Genomic DNA, 18783 nt, shown 5'->3' with positions numbered 1-18783 from the left:
GATCAGGAAGGCCCCTGGAGTGAAGCCTCTTTGAATTTGGAGGGTTTCTGTTCAAACAGCTGAAACTGTGTTTACCTCTTGTATTTTCTCTTCCAGCCTAGATGCAGCTACAAGCTTGTTGAAGCAACCTTCCAGGAAAACAGCCTGATGTTTTTTTTCCTGGTGGGGGAAAAAAAGCCTTACATAATAACAGCTATAATCACTGTAACATCATGCCTCTAGTGAGGCTCCTATCCCCATCCCTGGCCAAGAGCAGATGCTTAGTGAAGAGTATTAGAAGGGTGACGTAAGACATGAGCATGACATCACACCTCTGAACAGCCTGCGGTAGCCCCGTGGCTCCTGACCATGGCCACAGAGTAAGTCTGAGACATGGGTGCTGGTCACAGCTTGAGCTGGTTCAGGGACCTGCCAGCGTGAAGGCAGCCATCAGCGGGATGCGTACCTCCAGAGCCAAGCCTGAGGGGATGGAGGGAAAGATAATGAGGCACATGCAAGCATGGAGAAGAAGGGGGTGTCCCCTGGGCAGGCTGGAGCTTGCCTGGGGCATTATCTCCAGCTGGGCAGCCGGTTTCATCTAACTGCAAAGTGCTGTCTCCACTACAGTCCTGCCTGATGACACTTACACCAACCTTTGTTCTTCAATAGTTATTTAAATACACTGGTTATCATATCTGTTTTTGTTACTGGTTCTTTTTGGTAAGTGGTGTTTGGTGATCTCACCTTTCATAGGAGAAATGTGACTGTTTTAAGATTTGGTCTCCGTTAGGTGTTTGATTTGGGCTCTCCCTGAGCTTGGCTCAATGTCCCCTGAATTGCAGGAGCTACAGGCTACTCTCCAGCCTGATTAAGGTAAGGAGAAGTATGGCACCTAGGTGCGATCTCACCTAGCCCTTTTCTTGGTACGTACAGCCTAGCTGTGATCTTGAAGAAACCTGTTCCCAAGGGGTCCATGCGTTGTTCAGTGTTAATGGTAAGTCATAAAATCTTCCTTCCCAGGCTTCCTCCTTTAGCCCGAGTGCCTCCGCTGGCAGCCTGCTGCTTTTGCTCCAGGCTCCTCCGCTTCACACAGTCAAATGCTTTTATTGTCTGTGACTGGATGTGATGGGACTCACCTGGTTCCACTGCCAAGCTAAGTCAGCAAAATAACCTTGAATCTCTATGAAGAATTCTCCTGTTCCACTGCAACGACTGGATTAGTGGTCCCCTCCCCTAAATGTTAACATCTCCTCTCCTGCCACCAGAGAAACCCCGAAGCTCTCCAAACCATCAGTGCAGGAACTAAAACTGTCACTGTCATTGCAGTTTCCATAGGTAGCATCTTTCACGTTGGTTAATGAGCTTTTTGAGGGCCTTAATCTTGTGGCAGTAGAACTGCTTGGTGGCTTGCGTGGCACAAATAAAGTGTGACTGAAATTGTGACTGCAAATGTTGAAAGGAATACAGTTACTGGGTGTTTGTTAATTCCATCTTTGCAGGAGGATAGCAGCTGCTTTTCTTTTCTTTTTTAACAGATGGAGTGATTTCTCATGTAGTGTTACAGTAATGACCAACGTGACACAGAAGGAAAATTCTGTGACAATATGGTGAGCAGGATCTTATTGACAGCTCCACTTGGTTGTAATTTGTAAGCTCTGTATTGTTGCTCTATTCTTTTTTTCTCTCCCCATCTCCCAAATGCTGCCTGTCTTTTCTGCCATATAGAATTAGATTTCAAGTTGAATGAAACTGTTTAATGTTAAGGACTCTTAGCTAAAAGCTGTTCAAAATCTTTACCAGAATTTACACCCCATCATAAATGTAAAAAATAAAAATCACTGCATTATGAAGCGATGGTGCGAAAATTATCCCCTATTTGATTTCCCTGTTGAGATGGCTGCCTTGACTTCTGTAAGAGCTGATGTCCTCTCAAGGAGAGGACTTACCCCCTTTGCACAAGGCAGCCTAGCTCTCGCATGAAGGCGGTGTGACTAAGGACCAGCCCAACATGAGGGCACAGCCCAAGTGCGTGGACCACGAATGACCAGGGAGGAGTGCTTGAACCCTGCCCTACGACTGAACAGTGTGCAGGGGCTGGAAATAAACCCAGGGACATGATTATCAATGACAATCTGTGGCTTCTGCTGTGTGTAGAGGTGCTCAGAGAAAATGACACCATCCATTTGCAGGGGAGCTGAAAATCCAGCTGGAGACCCCCACCCACAGCGACGCGGGCGTGGTTATCTCTATGTCACTACGTGCATTTAGCTGCATGCCTAAGGTAAAGGGCTCTCAACATCCCCATAAACTTCTCGGTAATCTGTATAAGGAATAAGTCACAAGGCAACATACCTATGGGATAGCTGGGATGTTGTTCTCCTCTTCCTTTGAATTTGTTAAGTTTGAAACTTGAAAACAAAAGGTGAATGTTTGTGAGCTCGATGCTAACAAAGTAAAATTACACCAGAGATGTTTTTTGAAGGGAACATTAAAATTACAAAGATCCTATTTGTTTGTGGATGTTGAGGAAGACGGATCGAAAGATCCAGTGGATTCAGCGACAGTGTAAAGGAGAACTGCAGAGGACATCAAGCCAGTGGGAGGACAGGTGGAGCTTGTATGTCCTGCAATCCTGACCTTCCTGGCTCCTGTCTTGAGGGGTCTATAGTCATCATTGCTCTGAAGAAGTGTGGACTGGCAAATTCTGCTCTTGGAATCGGTTCCCTAAGAAATAGTCCCAAGGGATGGTTTTCGTGTTTGCTATCAAATGCCAGTGGCTCTTAGAGTCATGTTACACACTGAGTACAGTGCAAAGCACAGCCGATTCTCAGTAACAGGGAGAATTGCCCCTAAGAGAGACATAAACAAGACTTACTTTTTGTGTGTCCCACACACACAAAACGAGGCTGTTTTAATCTCTGTAGCAAAATTGTCTTTAATTTTTGGGATTGGTGGAAACTTGTGATCCTGTTTTTCAGAAGGTTAGTTAGAATCAGGGGAGATTAGACTAATTCTGTATTTCGCATTAACTGCCTTTTAAAATTTCTCCAAGTGAAGGGCTACCAGCCTGCTGCTCAGTGACTAATAAATTTGATTCATCCTCACTCCCCACAGGGTTATCCTCCTTCTTACTAATGTTTGACATTTTACGTTTTAATTAAAATAACCCTCCAAGCAGCAAACCTCTAAGAGAATGACAGATATTTTTACGGCAACAAGATATAAGCAAAAGGGCAATTCACTAACTATATCTTCCATAGTGCCTCTCACTTAAGCTCTATGTGATCACCTAATGTTTGTGTGCATGTGTGTGAAAGACAAGGCAGCACCTATCTTTACATCCAGGGTATTTCCAGGGTCTCAAGACACTATCATTTGGTGTCTGCATTTCAGTAGGAGCAACGGGGACTCGGGAGTAGTGGTGATTGCTTGATGCTGTACAAACACATATATGAAGTTGCACAGTCGAAGAGAAGGGAAGGAGGGCAAAGAAGGGCAAAGTAATTCTAAGCTGTGAAAGCAATTACAATTAATTACCGCAAACCGTGTGGCAGCTGGCTGCCGGCTGCCCCAGCCATCGCTGAGGGGCTGGTTGTATGTGACTTCCCGCGGGGAGGAGCAAAATGAGAAGGTCTGGTGGATAAACCTGGTGGACAGATGTACAGAGGGTGTTCGTGTAAGGGCCTGTACTAGTGAGCACGTTAAGATATCATCACAAGAAGCTGAAGAGCAGGCAGCAAAGCTGGTGTCAGTGACAACCTGGAGGAGATGTTTGGTGGGAGATGAAGAAAGAGGCTAGAGCGCATAGGTGAGTATGTGAGGTGCGTGACGCTGGAGACCAGCATTATGATGTGCTTAGAAGGCAGAAGAAGCGATGCCAGCAGAAAGGATGGCTATCATTTGCAGAGGTGAGTCTGCAGGCCTTGAGAAGGGGAGTAACAAAGGCCTGGAAAAATGCTTTAATTATTTGAACAGAAAGAAGGAAAACCTGAAAATATAGCGGTGGATTTTTTTTTAACTGATCTGTACATAAGACAGAGAAAGGATAATCCACGGAAGATGCCATCTGGGGTACAGAGCTTGATGATAACAAGATGGTGGAGCCAAAGGGACAAGGAGGGATGCAGGCAGAGGGACAGAGCGGTGCTCTAAATGCGTTGAGGAATTGGTGCCTGCTTCTGTCTGGAGAGAGAGAGGAGGGAAAGACATTGATCCCGAGGCTTAGGAATGACATCAAACCCAGAATGAACCCATCTGCTTATGAATCTTATTTACCTTCAACAGAGAACTCTGGTGAGACTTGTCCAGGTGCTCATGATAAGCTTTTTTTTTTTTTTAGATGGCAGAGACTGGACATGTGTGATGCAAGAAATGCCATCTTTTCTCTCCTCATGCAGTCTAAGAGCATGTGGCTACATTGTGAGAGGGCAGTGACACAGCCTATGCCTCACTTGTTTCTAACCTAATGCAGCGTCTTGCTGACTCTGGCCTCTCTTCCTCCATCTCAAACCCAGCAACAAAAAAACATTTTTTCATATGTACTGAGTCTGCTGGTATTGAGAATTCTATTTTGAATGTATTTAGAAAAGACAGTGTGCAGGAAAAACTTGCAAAATCCTGCAAGTTACAGGCTTGTCTGGGCTTTTCTGAATTATGATATGAACCCCAAAGGAATAGCCGAGAAATTACAACCCCCTTTCATGTGATATTCTGGCTGCCCTTAGGAGATGAACAGTGAAATATGTGACTTCTGACGAGAAACATACCTAGTAGAGAGGAAGAAGGCTTAGATATATTGGTATGAATATATGGGGAAAGAGAGAAAGCTGTAAGACAGACAGCAAGGTTTTGTATTCACAGCTCATTTCTCCTCCTTTCTGGAGCAGAAAAGTCAGAGAAACATGGTAGTTCCTCTTAAGCAGTTAAATGATCTGCATTTCAGCATTGCCAAAAATGCACAATCAAGTGGGACCAACTGGTCTCCTGTAACTCCAGCGACAGACCTGTTTTTGGTTTGCTGGAATAGCTGGTAGATAGCAAAAACCCTGTGGCATGTGCTCTTGGAAATAACAGCTCAGTGAATAAAAGTTGTTATAAGAAATGGTGTTTGTGTCTCCCCATGACTTGGTCCTTAGGAGGGAATTTACAAAAAATGGTAGAGCTGCCTCCTCCCATCCAGTCATCTCAATTTTGCGTGGAGGAGGCCCTTGTGTCAACCCTGGTAGAACGACATGGACTTCCTAAGGGGCCATTGCTAGACATCTTTGTGCGGTGGAAAGGATCCTGGCTGTTTTCAGAAGCAAGTTTCTTTCAAGACTGCAAGGGCATGTGGATGCTTTGCCAGGCTCTCTTGAGTGAAAATAGGAAGTAGGCACCACCTCTCAGGAAAACAGGCACAACGCTTTGCAGATTCCTACCCTCTGTCAGCCATCCCTCAGATATGTTGAGTCATGTGCTAGTCTATGCAAGCATGTGGAAGGAAAGAAATTCAAACTAGCTAAACAATCTGAATTTAAAGTGGGTTCATTGATTTGCATTAAATCCCTGTGTAGCTGTCCTTGTTCAGAATCAAGGTAAAGTACGATAAGTCTCATAAAGGCCAAGTTAATTCTGAAGGAGGATATGTACATAGAGATTTAATGCATTTTTAACCAATCCATTTTAGCAGTTAGTTCAGCGTTCCTCTCTGGGAAAGCCCTTCAAGGGAACGAGGCATGGAAAAACACCAGGCTCAGAAGTGCCATGTTTCTAAACATCCAGCACTCTCAATTACAAAGCAGATAATTATGACCGCGGCGCTCCCGAGCTGAACGGCTGCATGCAGACCTACCCGTGTCGGTGCTGTCGGCGGGGGCAGCGGTCCTGGGAAGGACTTGCCAAGGGCATCCTTGCTTCCAGGACGGTGCTTTGGGAAATGGTGCGGTGCGCCGTTAAGGCCTTGGCTAACCTGCCACTACGAGGAATTTTGATCGTTAATGAGAAGTCTGTCCTAGCAAAATGCATCCTCCTCACAGCAAGTGTAGAGTCAGTGGGTAGCTGTGCCTGTTCCGTGTTTGCGTGCAAGAGAGGCAGGATGCGGTGTGAATCTTAACGGTTTCCCTCCTACCTGGAGGGACGTATTCTTGGGCCAAATCCTGTCCTCACTCCCATGTGTAAACCAAACATTGCTTAGCCCCGTGCAGTCTCTCGTTCAGTTTAGAAAGTCAAAATCTGGAGTTTAAGCTTTATTATTGACTTTAAAAATATATTGCGAACAATAACTTAAAGGGAAATGGGAGATTATGAATAAATAATAAGGTGCATAGGTGTACAGGGAAAATACAGCAGTCCATAAATATAGTTAAGAACTCAGTTGTACAGTAAAAAGAAAGGGTATAAGAATGTAGATGACTAAAGCAATATGTGTGCAGAGGAATAACAATCTACCATGAATTAAAATATGCAAGTATTGGGGACTAAATTGCTTTTATTACTCTATACATTTTTTTAAAGTACCTAGAGGCCTTCAGATATGAGTACTAAAATAAAAATATTATTATTACTATAGATTTTGGGGGGCAGATGAGTTGGAACTCAAGGATGTCCCCTGTGCCTTAGCTCGATTTCATCTGGTTAAATGCATTGGGCCAAATTTATCCCTGGTCTGCTATACTTACTGTTGACAGCACTTTAGAAAAGTACATATTAAAGCTATATCTAAAGAAGCACTGTGTCCTGAACAGGCATTCAAAGCAAGGCAATAAAATCAAAGATGTTCTCTCAGGTCAGTTTAGTTTTGGGTGAAGGGAGCGGTTGCTCAATCACGTCAGTCCAGTGAGTCTGAAACAACAGCGCGTGAAAAATATGGTGGCAAAATAATATCTCCATGTGGGAGAAATGCTAATGCTAATCACTGGCTAGGCTGCTTCTCGGTTTTTACTCATGGATTTTATCCTAATTTTTTCACTGATTATTATTCTCCCCCAGTGACCGGCAAGGTAGCTTTTCTCCCTGTTTCGCGGGGAAATTTGAGGTCAACGTTTTTGCTGCATTATGAAGTTCATGTAAGAAAATCTTCATAGCAAAGCAGTCGTGGTTTTCATGCTGACCATGAAGGAGATGGGACTGAGCCTTGGAAGATGACACCAGAACTGCGGTACCTCTGATGGGTTTGCAGCCCAAGAGGCACCTTGAGCAAATCTATAGCAGCAAGTATGTTTTACCACTGCCAGAGCTGGCTTGGGTGGTACTTTGGTAATGCGAGGGCAAGGGTGCTGCTGCGGCACAGCTGCTAGCAGTGGCAAGTGCCAAAGAGGCCGGGTCTGTGAATCCTTTGTCTATTTTAGATTCATCTCCCATTTGCTTCAGAGGATTGGGCCCTTCAGGAAGAAGCAAGGAGACTTTAAGGAGATGCAACAAATATTCAGGAAAGGTAAAAGGAAAGGAGGGGAAGAACTCAGTTTTCTATAATTTTCTATAATTATTTTATCTACAGTCAAGCTATTTCTACAGTGTTTGAAAACTCCTGTGTCCAAAACAGCCAGTTAAAGCTTGTGTAGAGCAGCTGACGTTTTCTATTCCCTTCCTTCTTGAACAGCCATTTGCCTGCAGCCTCCTGGTCCAGTTGCGTTGTCCTCCTTCCTTAGGTCATACCCAGGGCTTTACACAGTAGGGCTGCAGCTACACAAAAGCCATGGTGGCTGCCAAGGAGGGTCACGTTTGGAAGAAGAAAGAGATCCACCTGGGAAGGGTGTGAAATATCTCCCCAAGGAAGGGAAAAGCTACAGGTAATGGGGTGTGGAGAACGTGCTGTCTCACTTCAACCCGTGCTTGTTGCTATTCCACAGCAACAACTTACAGGAGAGCAGCTTGAGCAGTTGATACTGAGGCTTCGTAATGTCTAGATGCATCTTGTGTATTTTTGCAACTGTGTTTTCAACTCGCCATTGCAGAACCTTGCATGGCCGCATGTGCAAAGTCCCAGTTTATGAGAGAAGGAGGGAAGGACTTGCACCAGTGGGTGACCGAGCGCATGGCACTGTTTGAGGTCATTTTGCTTGCATGCGCGAAGTAGAATTGCACCTGAATCGGTTCGTTTGCAGCGCTGCGGCTGTAATTCGAAGGCTTGCTCCTGCAGACTGCTCCGTTTGGCTGGTCAGCGACAGAGCTGGAAACAGTGTCACCGTGATGGAGGTATAGCATAAAAACTCCGGTGTGAGACTGAGCTGCTCCACGGCAGGCAGAGGAGTTGGAAGAGGTCATGCTCCCAGCCTTTCCGCTCCCTGGCGGAGCAGGCAGCCTCACACAGCTGCTTTGATGCTTCCTTCTGTTTTTGTCCCCTTTATTTAAGTACTGTGCTCTGCAAAGAAGGAAAGGTCGGGCTCAGCCTTGGCTGACCCCGGTTTGCATCCCTGCCGCAGCAAGGCCTATGTGTTGTGAGATTTAAAAGCTGTGTAGGGAGTTAATGGATGTGCACGTCTGAAAAGATATCTGTCTTTCCTGGTTGCTCCGGGGTGCGTTGGCATGTAGCACTTGTCTTTTGCCTTTTATTTCTATTTCTGTTAGTTAAAAATGTCCCTACTAGTTGCTGCACAGGCAGCTTGTACCTCATGCAGCTTGGGCTTGATATCCTGCACCTTCCTGTGGAGAGCGGCTCGACCGCAGCGCAGGGGCTGCCTTTTTATCGACAAAACTGCTTCAACGTGCAAAGGGCGTGAGACAAAGCTCAATTTTCTGTTTCCTTTTAAGTGCAGGGATCACCCAGGCTAAAAGGATTGAGGCGTTTGCAGAAGCACACAGACATTTTTGGGGTGGTTGCTGTGCTTTCTGGGAGGTTTGAGTCCTGGGGATGATGCCCCGCTGCGGTGCTTCAGCAAGGGACCCTCGCCAGTAGTCAGCTCGCTCCTAGTGAGATCAAGGCAGAGCTGACACTGATTTTTAAGGCTGGTGGCTGCAGACTGGAGCAGGTGTGCAAATCATTCCTAAGGGTGGTGCTTTTCTTTGGTTTACAAGTGTGAAAATAAGGCTATCCTCTCAGAAAATCAATTGAAGCCCCTCTCTCGTACTTCAAGCCAAGGAAAGTCCTTTCTTATCATATCCTTTTTTTAATCACAAAAGCGCGCTGTTTCCTGAAAGAGGTAGCTGGGGGCAGGGGAATGGGGCTGTCTGTGTTTTGCCCGTGTGGCAATGCGATTTTGTTAAAAATGTGAATCGACCAGTTGGAACAAGAGAAGAAAAAATTACCTGAAATTTCCGTGCAAAACTCAGTGACACAGAAAGAGCCACTCTCCGTCAGCTCAGGGCCTGAGCACGCTCGCTCTCCGGTGATGCAAACTTCGTCCCTGGCGAAAGCGCTGACAAAAGCGGGGAAAGGCAGACTGAGAGCAGACTGCCCTGATGACCCGGTTTGAGACCTGGCCTCGTCTACACAGCGGTGCCACACCGACCGGTGCCGAAATGCAGCGTCGCCGCCCATGCTGAGGGGTCTCGGGTGCCTCTGCGCTGCCTCCCCCCGCGATGGAGGAGCTAGGGCTGAGCCCTTTCAACACGGGAGGACAGGGGCGGCTCAGGCCTGGAAGGCTCAGGCACTGTGCTGTGAGAGGGCTTGAGAGAGGATTCGTGAAATAAACCCTGCAAACCGTTTTTGAGGAACCCACTGCCTGTCCGGAGGGACTCCCAGGCTGTGCAAGCCCTTCCCTGCCGTCCTCGTGGGCATGTCCTCCAATGACAGGGGCATCGGGAGCTCACATCTGGGCTCAACAGCTCTTCCCCTTGGCTTTCTCCTGCCATTAAGGCCTTTCCCTTGGCTTGCTCCTGCCATTAAGGCCTGTCTCTCTGCTCCTGTTTCTGTCCTACGGAAGGGCAAGTGACGTTTTGCCCGTTGCATGGGTTGGTGGTGAAGAGGGGAAGGTAAAGCACCTCAGACAAGATAAATCCTTGTTTTGCGGAGCCTTGTGCCTCATGCTGGGTTTGAAACGCGGAGAGCTGCCAGCCACTTTTCCAGGTCAGGGCCCCCAGGCATCTGGGTCACGGCAGGAGCTGTGGGGTGAGGGGGAGCGTGGGGGGCTGGCTGGCTCAGGGAGCGGGCTTGCAGGAGGGAGCAAAAGTTTACATTTGTCAGAGCAAAGTGAAGAAGCATGGGATCGGAGAACACTGGATGCTGCCATATAAGCACCATAGCCCCAAGTCTAATGGGTAATAGAGTCATTAATTCTGCTGATTAACTTGGCCTTGGGGTTCATGGAAATGACATCCACCTCCTTTCTTTTTTCCTTTTTTCTTTTTTTTTTTTTTTTTAAGCTCAAACTGTGGAACGAGGGAGCATAAAAAAACAAGCTAATTGGAGAGAAATCAGGAGAAAAGAATCAGGGAGAAAAGAGAGACAGTCTGAGCATTAATGAGACTGATTTGGGAAGAGGATGTGACAAGCTCTTCAAAAGCATTATTGTCAAATGTGTCACTGTTTCATAGACGGCTAGCACTACCTTTGAGCTTCATGCTGATGGTTAATGATTTGAAACTATAAAAAGATTGAAAAGGTAAAAGGGAAAACAGCAGACTCAACTGGATTTTAATGAGAACCCCCCCCTCCCCACTTTTCTCTTTTGCCATGTGAAGCAACCTTGGAAAGTACAAAAAAAGTTCACTTTCCCCCTGACCACTTGCTCTCTCAAGGCAAAACTTGTCTACAAAGGAGAAGGGAGAGCACAGAAGTCCATCCGTCCCGTCCCGCTCAGACCACCATTCATCTACTCTTCACCAAACCATCGTCTCCCCCATCCGCTGTCAAGCGGTGGCAGGATTGTGGCTGTAGAGGCAGAGAGCTGACAAAAATACGCTGAGATTGATGGAAGAGACAGCTATAGCTCTTGTTTGTATTTTTGTGACGTGCTGAGCAGAAGCAGTCTTCACACTGTGAAATGTAACAAAGAAATCTAAAGTGATTACGCAGGTTCATTTGTCAGTATCAATGCTCCAGCTATTGCTGTGTGCGACAATGAGATGACAAGGCATTTATTGCTGATGGTTGGTTATTAGCCGCATTATAGGAAACATTAGCACAGTCTAGGATACATAGACCAGGGAGACAATAGCTTTCTGGGCTCCAAACTCAGCAGGGTAGCCTTGTCATTAAATTTGGTAGTACCAATTTAATTTTTTTTTTAAATAAATTGAAAGGAAACTTTGAACACTAAATCTGTAACCCTGCATTTACCTTAAGACTGATCAGTGTGTTTTCTTCAGATGCTACATTTTGTATCAGAGAGGCTACGCAGCCCAGCAGGCCAACAAACCTCCTACAATGAAAGATGCGTCAGAAAAGCCTAATGACACATTGGGTCCTGTCCGATCCCATCGCTGCCTTCCAGCCCTGACCTCCACAGTGCCCCCCACTGCCGCCGGGCTTCTGTGGGACCCGGTTCTTCTCCATCAAGTCACCTGTGAACATACAAGGAGAAAAGGCAAGAGGCATCTGTAATCTTTGGTTATGATTTTTGTCCTATTTTTCTTATCTTTCTCAGAACCATCCATTTTTCGTTTTTCTTGCCTGGGTCTTTTAGGGTCAGATCTTGGTAGCTCTCCCGTCCCTGCAAATGGCCCTGTAGAAGGCACTGGAAGTATTTAACAGCGAGGGCTAAGTGGGGAAAGTAAAATTTTGGCATCCCTGGGACGTGACTGGACGACTGCCATGTTTATTAAGCTGTAAAAGAACATGCCTGTCCTATGGCAAACGCTGTATTTGCACAGCGATGCGAAGCCAACCCTCAGTTCTGGGGTGAAGTGCCTACTTTTTGCAGCCTTTCAGCACTGAGTTTTGCAGTAAAAACAGAAATTCTGGTGGTGGCTCCTTCTTTTCAAAGGAGGCTTTTATTATCTAATTCATTTTTGTATTAACTCAGTCAGTGAGCAATATATTCCCTGTTTCATTTTTTCTGACACTCAGCTTCAGTTTATTTTGTCCTACCCTCAGATTTCCATAATGCCCCAGATTTTGGCACCGAGAGCACTTAAATAAACTGTAACGGTTGTCCTGGGAAAGTTGGAGGTTTTGACAGCTGCATGAGGGATCATGGGACTTCAGCCCATAAAATACCAGTGCAAGGGGAATGACAATGTTTTAAAAAACACTATCACTTGATAACATTGTAAATAGCAGCAGGAGCTGGATTTGAACCGATTCAGGCCGAAACCAAGTATCTCTGAATCCAAAAGCGAAATTTTGCTGGAATTCATTGACAGATCTGAGTGGATCAGATTTGAGGGTGTGCTCATGTTATGAAATTTACCATATTCTTTGCCCTATATGTTGTCTGACCGGTGGTGAATTTAATATAAACTGCTCGTTCTGGATTCATTGACAATAGTGGTAACACAAAAAGATTCAGTCAGACTCAGACCTTTAAGATTCCTATGTAAGGTCATAAATTTTATAGCATTTTTGAGGTTAAAAACAAATAATAATTAGTCATTTTTATTTAAAATGCATTTACCAAATATGTGTGAGAAGAGAATTAGTACTGTTAGCTCTCTTACATTGACTGAGCAAGGTGATTTTGCCATCTACTAGATGCACTCTAAGCCGCATCATCTGCCTCTGCCCAGAAACTGGTTTTGCCCTGAACTACCAAACCAATACCCCTTCTCTCAGTTTCTGCCCTCCTCTTGTTATTTCTGCTCTTGTGTTAATTTTGTCTTCTCTTAACTTCCAACTTCCTGCTGTAATCTGGTGATTTCAGTGAAATCAGAAAATCAAGGGAGCTGATAACACTGTGCATCACTTCAGTGTTAAGCAACATGTCCCTGCTGAGGTAGGGCCCCTTGAAAACAAAAATATCACCCATAAGATGGACAGATAGAAACACCTATGTTCCAGCTTACAAATGAGACTATTCATAAAAAAAACCACACAACCCCCCCCCAAAAAACAAAACCACAACAAAAACAGAACAAAGAACCTAATTCAATAATTAAAATAATAATAATAATAAAAAACATTAACACCCCTCCGCCCCCAACACCGTGAGAGCTTTTGAAAGGGTAACTAACAGGTCTAAATCTATGCTGGCCATCCAGAACCAAATAAGGTTGAGGTATCTCTTGAGGCCATAAAGCTTGAAACTTATCACACAAGAGGCATCTAAACTCTCAGAAAAGAAAGCAATATCTATTTGAGAGCACACAGACATTTCTGACGAGTAGGGTCTGATGAATCAGCATTTCAGCTGGTGAGTTAATGCTGCATTTGGCAGCTAAGCTAAAAAAAAAAAAAAGAAAAGAGAAAAAAGCCCTTTGGCATGAACTTTGCTTTTGAGATATATGCAGTATATCTTTGAGAAGTGGGAAGGTTTTTGAAGTTATAATGGAGGCTGTTTTAATTTGGGGCAGGCTCATTAAGGAAGACGGTTAAAAAACATAGATTTTGTTCCCTCTGGCTGTATGCTGTGCTTCACGCTAAACTTGGCAAAGCCAAAAAACAATCCAAGAGAAGGTATCTGTATTGTGAGACAAAATGCGGCAAAGACAGCTCCACGGCTGGCTCAGATCAGACAACCAGCATCCTCACCCTGAGTGTAAACTAGAGCTAAAGGTATTAAGGGGTATGCTAAGATGAGGTGTCAGAATTTAATTTAAATCCTCCTGCCATCAAAAAGACCGAACCTTTCAAATCATGAGTTGCTAAATATCAGTTGGTGCCAACACGGTTTTGCTGTCTAAAACGGAGACGTGTAGAGCGACATGGAGGAGCCATCAGTAACACCCTGTGCCAGTCCCACCTTTTGTCACAGCTGTTTCACTCGGACAGAGGCTTGTCCTGGTCTTTGTAAAGACTGAGCCCTGCTCTGCTTGCTCTTCTCACGGTTTTCATAAGGAATGTTAAGTCTGGCTTTTGGTATACAAATTGTGCAGGAAGGGCAACGTCTGCATTTCAACCAAGACTAAAATGTTAGACTAAAACTTAGACTTCAGATCTACCAGAATTTGTACACAAAGAGAGTAGCCAGTAACTGATGACACACTGATAGAAGATGGATTAAAAAAAAATAAATTGTTCTCTCCTGTGCACGGTACTAAATTTGCACAGAGTAAAGTATTGACCAGCTATCCATTGCCAGCAAGACACCGGTGTTTCAGACAAAGGTTTTTGTTGTTGCTGTTAATCGTTATTCGTGTTGAGATCGGGCCGCTGAAGGCCTCCAAACACCAGGTTGCTGATGAACCAGGCACAACAAATATTAAAAATTCATAGTTGAAACGCACAAAAGAGCCACGAGAAAGAGCTGTCCCCTCAAGGCAACGCAGCGAGCTGCGCTCAAAACTGCAGCAGACCCCCCGCGGCAGCCCCCGCCCCAGCGGCGTGGGTGCTCCCCCGAGCTGAGCCACGGCGAAGCTTCAGGACCCCGGTTAACTTCGCTGCCCGGCGCCGGGCTGGGAAACGCGGCTGCGCGGCTGGGAGGTGGGGCGGCAGCCTTCAGCGCGGTGCCGTGTATTTCTGCAGCCGCGGCACGTCCAGGGCTAGGCTCTGGAACACCTGCAGCACCGCGTCTGCCTCCTTCCCCTGGGCTGCCTCTACCTTCCCCCATGCGTGTGCAAAAAACACCGGTGGAGAAAACCGAAGTAACAAACGAACGCTCGAAGCTGGCCCTGAATGTCTGTGGCTGGCAGATGAAAACAAAACTCATCGCAGCGGCGTTGCTCAGGATGGCCCGTGGAATTTTGCATTTAAAGGTTAGATGGTAAAACCCGCTGCTTTGCTGCTTGTAGGGAGGAGAGTTTAGCTGTAAGGTCACTTTGTTTTCACACTCTTGGAAATGTTACCTCCACCCTTCACAGGGAATGTAAATCAAGTAAAAAACCACCCAGCAGGGTTATCAGGGTAACACTGAATCAACACCAGCTGCAACTGCTAGGGATGGATGTAAAATTTACAGTGAGGCATATGTCTATTGCTACTGAGCGATTAACAGTCTTTTCAATTAAAACATGCAAAAACCAAGGTAATTTTTTTTTTTGTGGTCTAAAGAAAAGCAAACTTGAAGGCCAAACTCATCCACGTTTTCTATTCTGTGTTCCTGGTGTCTCTAAAGCAAGACTATATTGCAAGCTCGAGGAGGATAGGGAGGAGAGCAAACTTTCCTTTCAACAGTTTTAAAAAAACTGCTGACTACGATCTGCATCTATCATCTTGTTATTGAAAAGTATAAGTAAAAGGTGAGAGAAAATTGTGTCCGATATGGGATGTTTAGTTGACAGACAGCTCATTGTAACAGATGTGGCTCCTTTTAAATAGCACCATAAATGAGATCCCAGAAAGACAAGGACAAAGGCTAGGAGAGAGCACTTAGACTAATTAGACAGAGAAATCCATTTCAGTTTAACTGAATGCTCCTCTAAATGTACAGAGATTTCCAAGTTACTAAGCGCAAGCAAAGGATGGAGACTACAGCTATCAGTTAATAATCTGCAAGGCATGGAATAACAATGGTCCTCATTTTTCAAGTGCTGATCTTCAGTAGTTTGTTAAACCTGCACATCAGCTCCTCACTGAAGTACCTGCAGATTAATGGCATGGCTAGAAAGCTTTTCACCCTCTGTGTGTGTGTGTGTAAATCATAAAGGAAGGCAAAGAATGGCCTCAAAATTCGTTCTATTTTAGAAATTCACTAAGTAAGGGACTGGTAGCCCAGACTTTTACTTATCCCAAATTTACAGGGGGAATAAGAATCAAGGTAAAAGACACAGAATTGATACTGCGGTTTCTATAGCAATCAGCACTCCAGGCTCAACGTGCCTTTCTGTGTGTGCTTTATGTGGGCTGCAAGATATTAAAGGCAGGATCCCTCTCACCTAGCTTCAGCTCTTTCACTGCCAGTCATTCATATATTATCACCCTTATAAATGCACATTGAAGTTTTCCAGGATCCTCCTGCAGTTAACTTTGAAAGAGAGAGAGGTATCGCCAAAGTTCATTTTACCGAGGTATGCGTCTGAGATGAGCATCTCTAGAGGGTGAATCTGTCAACCTATTGCCTCCCACTGGCTACAGAGGGCAAGTGGTTCGGGCTAACAGAGGTGCTTCTAGACAGCGTTAGGTAGCTGTTGTACGAGAAGTGGTTCTGCGCTTATCACCAGAAATCTCAGAAGCTGTTTCACCAGAGATCTGCACACTTGCTTATGTTTGATCTCTTTCTCTGTTCTAGCCAAGGCAAAAGAGGGGGAATCGAGAATGAGAAACTCAAGGAAATGGAGAACGTGACTAATTTTTGTTGCTCATTTTTGAGCTGAGTGCGCGGACAAAATTCAGTGCCTTGGGTATTACGTGGAGCAACCAGTGATTGAGTCGGGCATCTCTGGTGCAACTTCTGTGTGCATTTTTGGAAATAAACAGTTCTGCTTTCTTGGAAGCTGGAGGAATCAGCCAAACGGAAAATGCTTCTCAACTCCCACCTCTATACCTGCACTGTCAGCATTTCCCTGACCTCCTTGAGAGCCCTTATTTGCAGTCATGTTACAGTGTTTATGCAGACCACATCTTTGCCAGTGGTTTTTGATATGTTTTTCTGCACCCCAGCAGTAAGTAGCACATGTTAGCAGGGCAGTAGCAGTGAAGACCGCTACTACAGTGGTAGTACAGACTACAAGGTGGTTTTGAGAGAGCTGTAGAACCAGACCTGTGGTCTGTGGGTCATCTTTAGTTTGGTTGCTGCCATGTATCACAGCCTGGGCTGCAGTGCATTTTCACTGCTGTTGCCCACGCCAGCTGCACTGACCAGGATGAATATAACAACATTCGTGAAAGACTAACTAAAAGACCTGGCAAGAGAGCGAAGTGAGGACAAACAGAAAGTAATTGTTCTTTCCAAGGGAAAAAGCCTGAGCTATTCCACATCTCCCTTTTCAGAGCCAGCTCCTCTATAGAAGAGTAGGTAGGAGTGGGACAGGGAACAACGAGCCCTGCTCCTTCCTACATCTCCAAATCTAGGAAGAACACGCAGGATAGGAACATCGTCTTAGGAAGGATGTGGTACTTCTGGGCTGTGCTCCTTGGAAGTAAAGGAGCATTTAATCTATTTGAGAGTGTAAGCAAAACCTTTTGCCAGTATGGCAACAGGCAGTTTTCTAGACAGTCTGGAGAATAATGCATTGTCTTAGTAACGTATGAGCCAAACAAATGTGGTTTTTTGAGCGTAAGATCTGCCAGACTCTTGCCAGTGGTGCTTAACAGGCAAATTGCTTAACAATTACAGGAGGGGTTCTGCAACTGGGATCTGTGCAGGTGCAGCCTCCTGGGTATAGGCCAGGCAGATTTTGCAATGCCACTGGCTAAAATTATTTTTAAAGGCGAACATGATGAAATTGTATTTGAGTTATTTCTACGTGTGTGTGTGTACCCATATATTTATATACTTGTGCCTGTAAGTGTGTGTGGGTGTGCGTGAACATAGGTACGAGTGTGTTTGAACTGTAAATAGGCAGTATTTGGAGCGGCATAAAAGTATTGCCAGGGTTGCTGGTGGTGAATTGACCCCAATGGACTGAGTTTAGTTCGATGACTCTGAAACAAAACAAAGCCACCCTCAGCACTGAAGATTAACAGCACAGGGCATGGTGAAATAACGGATGTTAGAAACTCAACGAAGTTGTTTTGTGTTTTCAAACAGCATGGGATAATGCGAGCACAAAAGCGTATTGCAAGCATAAGCTGAGCATGGGTCAAGATAACGATCTCAGCTGGATTTCTTCCTGCATCTGGACAGGACGTCGAGCACACAGGGCAGTATTTTCCAGACTTAGCAGCTTGTGGGCTTCATTTGCTTACACAGCCACAGAATAGGAAAATGTACAGAGTTATTTATCTGTGATTTTTATCAGAGACTGTCTTAATTGAGATACTAAGGGAACTAGCTGTAGAATAGATTTTGGTGACAGATGTCCTGTGCTTTGCTATTATATAAAAGCCACCTTACCTTCTCTGTCAGCTGTGGTATCTGGCTGTAATTAGGAGAAATAATATCTGTCAAATAATTGGTTATGCACGTTTTGATTAATTTCCTGAGACAATTCCACTCTTGTGCCGCTTCTCAATCTTCCTGTGACTTCTTCATTTTCTCATCTGGGGAGAACTTCAGATTAATTAGACTCCAAAATCTTGCAAACAGCTCTGTAAATACATGCGGTGAGGTTTATTTCCTTAAGCTTGTGAGAAACCAGTATAAGCAATACATGCTATTTTCAAAATGTGCCCCATAAGTTATATAGCACCATTGCTACTGAAATTGGAAGAAAAAAAAAACGGCAGAGCATCTTGCTTGAAATTTTAGTTATGGTATGAAGAAGGGCTGTACTAGTACACTTTGTAAGCCTACTTTGCTGGTTGGTCATGCTTCAAGCGGGTTACGATTGTGAAAGATGTTTTTGGTGAGATGAAGTGTTTTGAAATGTGAGGTTGGTTCACGTCATTGTGGCTTTGTCAAACGCATTTAATTTTCTTTTTAAAAAGTTAACCTGCAGAATTTTCAGAATTATGGGTTTGGTATTTCTGTCAGACAGGGATGAATATCCACTCCAAAATGTAAAAGCAAAGCAAGCAAAAAAAGAACCCAAACTTTAAAGAAGGCTTTGTTCCTAGGCATGGGGCCAGCTGAAAGATGGGAAAAAAGGGTGGAGAAAACCAAGGAAATCGGTTCCCAGTCTTTCCTAGGGCAACTGCTTTGATAGCATCTGTGCGTGCTGCCTTGGCAGGCGCGGTGCCCGAGGGGCTGCAGTCGTCTCCAGTGGATCCACAGGTGCGAGAGTGCGAGACTCGCTCCGGACCCATGCCAGGTG

The sequence above is a fragment of the Phaethon lepturus genome, unplaced genomic scaffold (assembly GCF_000687285.1).
Source record: "Phaethon lepturus isolate BGI_N335 unplaced genomic scaffold, ASM68728v1 scaffold7174, whole genome shotgun sequence".
NCBI classification, from domain to species: Eukaryota; Metazoa; Chordata; class Aves; order Phaethontiformes; family Phaethontidae; genus Phaethon; species Phaethon lepturus.
This window is presented reverse-complemented; position numbering follows the sequence as displayed.